At 44.8% G+C, this 4,421-nt stretch overlaps 1 protein-coding gene across 2 annotated transcripts in view; it reads right to left on the bottom strand.

Annotated features, from left to right (window-relative positions):
• RNF157 (ring finger protein 157) overlaps window positions 1-4,421 on the bottom strand; it is a 102,839-nt gene that overhangs the window by 97,673 nt on the left and 745 nt on the right. The window lies entirely within an intron of this gene.

Below are 4,421 nucleotides of genomic sequence, written 5' to 3'. Positions count from 1 at the left end.
AAAAAAAAATATATATATATATATATATATATATATATAGAACGACCTCAAATATTTTTGAAAGTAAACAGAACAAGATGTACAACAGTCTAATAGCATGCTATACTTGTATTTACACCAGAAACTCTTGAAGAATTCCAGAGAAACCAAAAGTGGTTACATAAGGATGGGAGGCTTATGGGAAGGAAGGGGAACTGGGTGGATGGACAATAACTATGAGAACAAGACCTTCACTGTATGTTTTTCATTCTTTTAAACTTTGAACCATATAACCATATTACTTATTCAAACAGCATATATTTCCAAATAATTTAGGCTATTTTATTTCTACCTACTTCTATTTAAAAAAAGAAAAAAGTCGCAAACCCAAGTCCCAACATGAAATCAGTCATTCTTGGTAGGTTTTAAATGTTTAAATTTCAATGTGCATACAAAACGAAGAGATTTCATTAAAAAATACCAAAAAAAATAAAAAATAAAAAAGCCAGTCATGGTGGCTCATGCCTATAATCCCAGCACTTTGAATGGCTGAGGTGAGAGGATTGCCTGAGCCTAGGGGTTCGAGACAAGCCTGGGCAACATGGCAAGACCTCGTCTCTACAATAAATCAAAAAGTTAACCAGGCATGGTGGCAAGCACCGTAGTTCCAGCTACTTGGAAGGCTGAGTTAGAAGGATCACCTGAGCCCAGCAGGTTGAGGATGCAGTGGCCATGAGCGTGGCACTGCACTCCAGCCTGGGCAACAGAGTGAGACTATGACTCCAAAAAAAAAAAAAAAAAGAAAGAAAGAAAAAAAACACTAAAAAAGAAAATCAATTTCTGCTGGGCACTGTGACCATCATTACAGGGACAGATGTGTTTCTTCTGAAAGAACTATCCCACAGGCAGTACAGTTTTAGTGACTTTCCGGTGAGTTAGACAGTGGTTCTAGCTTAGCATTTAGACTACAAGGTACATTCCCCTCAGCCACCTGGAGAAAGCCAACTCTGCTATTCACTTTGTTCCATTATCAGTACCCAAGATAAGAAGACTTCTCAAAACCAACCCAGGCTGATTCCTCTATAGGAACAAGCTTCTGAGTTTTGTTTCAGTTCTGACACAGAACAACCTCCATTCCACAATCATCAAGTACAAGTTCAAAATCCAATTCCTTGTGAAAGACAGACGTAAATGGTATATAGTCAGGAAAGCACCAACTTGTTGTATGACACTAGCCATACCAGTTCATTTCTCTAGGTCTCCATTTTCTTTTTCTTTTGAGTTGGAGTCTCACTCCATCACCCAGGCTGGAGTGTAGTGCACCCCAGAGTCGACCTGCTAGGCTCCGGCCATCCTTCCACCTCAGCCTTCCAAGTAGCCATAACTACAGGCGCGTGCTATCATGCCCGGTTAATTTTTTGATTTATTGTAGAGACAAGGTCTCACCAAGTTGCCCAGGCTAGTCTCAAACCTGCAGGCTCAGGCAATCCACTGTTCTTGGCCTCCCAAAGTGCTAGGATTACAGGCTGAGCCACTGAGCCTGGTCAGTCTCCATTTTCTTATCGATGAAATCAGTGGGTCTGGACCAAATTCTCTCAAAAGTTCCTATGGAAGTAAAATACCATAAACTCATAAAGAGCCAGGTTAATTCAAAGACCAGATGAAGGGAAATGCTTCTAGTCTAGAGCATAGCATATGTGCAAGCTCATGCAAGTTTTCAAATACACAAAGTTCTGTTGACAGAAACATGGATGTTTTGATCACTATCTTCTGTGTTTTACCATCAACATACATAATTTGGTCCATTTGCTGTAAAGATTTCTCTCATGTATAACTTGTGATTTACAGTGAATTACAATTAGGTAAAACTTTCAAAGGACTGGTAGAGTGAAAAGGATTATTTAAGTCTGTAAATATAGAGTGTGTTAGTTAAAAGTTTTAGTCTGGTTCATTATCCTTTCATTATCATTACTCAAGATTCATACTTGTACTAATATCCTTTGTGAGACAGCCTTTGAGCAGTTTACCTATGCTAAGTCCCATACGTGAAGGAGGTAGTACACATTATTGAAAATCCAAGCTCAGCAAATCATGCTCCATATTCTGATAAATAAAAGTCGAGTATTTTCCCAAAAATCTGCTGCATATTTTTATCTGTTAAAAAAACAAAAGTTGGGCCAGGCATAGTGGCTCGAGCCTGTAAATCCCAACACTTTGGGAGGCCGAGATGAGGGGACTGCCAGAGCCCACAGGTTCGAGAACAGCCTGGGCAACTTGGCAAGGTCTCATCTCTACCACAAAACAAAAAATTAGGCTAGGTTCGGTGGCTCAGTCTGTAATCCCAGCACTTTGAGAGGCCAAGGCAAGTGGATTGCCAGAGCCTGTGGGTTCAAAACCAGCCCAGGCAACTTGGCGAAACCTCATCTCTACAATAAATTTAAAAAATTAAGCCGGGTTCGGTGGCTCAGCCTGTAATCTCGCGCCTTTGGGAGGCTGAGATGGGTGGATTGCCTGAGTTCGAGACCCGCCTGGGCAACTAGGCGAGACCTCATCTCTACAATAAAATCAAAAAGTTAGCTAGGCGTGGTGTCATGAGCCTGCAGTCCTAGCTATCATGAGCCTGCAGTCCTAGCTACTCAGGAGGCTGGGGCAGAAGGATTGCCTGAGCCCCAGCAGATCAAGGCTGTTGTGGCCACGATCATGCCAATACACTCCAGCCTGGGTGATGGAGTGAGACTCTGACAAAAAAAAAAACCCTTCCTTAGCACGGGTTTCATATACTCATAATCAGCCAGAGCTTTATTAAAACACTAATGATCCACAGCTTTATCTTAAACCTTTCTAAGACAGCCCTTTATCATATTCATCTCTGCAAAGACTCATTTTTTGGAACAAAAGCAGTAAGAAACACAGCTCTGGCAGACACTCTGCAGGGATGCAGGTTCATTGTCTGGCCCCTGCTTCCACCTGGCAGAAACTGGACACACTGCTGAGAAACCAGTTCATCTCATTGTCATGTCTTTATTCTACCAAAATGAGACTCGGCTCCACTCCAACTCTGACTCCTCATTCCAAGAGCACCAAAATCCTATGAGGTCCTAAGTCAAAAAGAAGGTGGAGCCATTGGTCCCCAGAAGCCTTGAGAATAGCAATTAAAAAAACAGTAGCCGAGCTCGTTGGCGCAGCCTGTAATCCCGTGCCTTTGGGAGGCTGAGGTGAGTGGATTGCCTGAGCCCGTGGGTTCGAGACCCGCCTGGGCAGCGAGACCTCATCTCTACAATAAATCAAAAAATCAGCCAGGCATGGTAGTGCATGCCTGTAATTCCGGCTTGGAAGGCTGAGCGGAAGGATCGCCGGAGCCCAGCAGGCGAGGCTGCGGTGGCCGGCAGCGGCCACTGCACTCCAGTCTGGGCGACAGAGTGAGACTCCAAGTCAAAAAAATTAAATAAATAAATAAATAAATAAACAGTAGCTGGGCCCAATAGCTCACACACACCTATAATCCCAGCACTCTGGGAGGCAGAGGCAAGAGGACTACCTGAGTCTAGAGGTTTGAGACCAGCCTGGGCAACTTGGCGAGACCTTGTCTCTACAATAAAATTTTAAAACCCCCCAAAATTAGCTGGGCATGGTGGTACACGCCTGTGGTTCCAGCTACTTGCAAGGCTGAGGCGGAAGGATCACCTGAGCCCAGCAGGTCGAAGCTACGGTGGCCAGGAGCGGCCACTGCACTCCAGTCTGAGTGACAGTGAGACTCCGACTCAAAAAAAAAAAAAAAGGAGGACAGCTGTGGACCAGCAGTTCAAATTGGCTGACGCTCAACTAACTGAACTACCTTCTTATGATTCTCTCCTTTGCTGTCAAAATCCTCCTTGGCTTCCAATGCTGATGCCACAACCCAGAGGCTGCAGATACTGGTCTTTTTAAATGAATGATCGTGAAAACAAACAGAATACTCCTGTACTTTTTTTTTTTTTTTTTTTTGAGTCAGCGTCTCACTCTGTCGCCCAGGCTATAGGGCAGTGGCACACCGCAGCCTCGACCTGCTGGGCTCCGGTGATCCTTCCGCCTCAGCCTTCCAAGTAGCCGGAACTACAGGCACGCGCTTCCACGCCCAGCTAATTTTTTAAATATATTGTAGAGACGAGGTGTCACCAAGTCGCCCAGGCCGGCCTCGAACCCCCGGGCTCAGGCAGCCCTCTCGCCTCGGCCTCCCAAAGTGCTGGGTTTACAGGCTTAAGCCACCGCGCCCGGCCTCCTGTACATTTTAAATACCTCTGTTCCCAGGGCTATCCCCGTTCCAAAAACCGGCTTTGTGGCTACTCCAGCAAAGGGGCAGTTCGAGTGACTCCGATACTCAGATTCGCAAACATTTCTGTTCTGTGAAAACACTCTTTTTTCTTCTGACAGCCTCTGGAAAAGCACCAGCGCCGCAAAGGTAC

The sequence above is a fragment of the Carlito syrichta genome, unplaced genomic scaffold, assembly GCF_000164805.1.
Source record: "Carlito syrichta isolate Samal-C Ts95f unplaced genomic scaffold, Tarsius_syrichta-2.0.1 Scaffold312140, whole genome shotgun sequence".
Lineage (NCBI taxonomy): Eukaryota > Metazoa > Chordata > Mammalia > Primates > Tarsiidae > Carlito > Carlito syrichta.
This window is presented reverse-complemented; position numbering and strand designations above follow the sequence as displayed.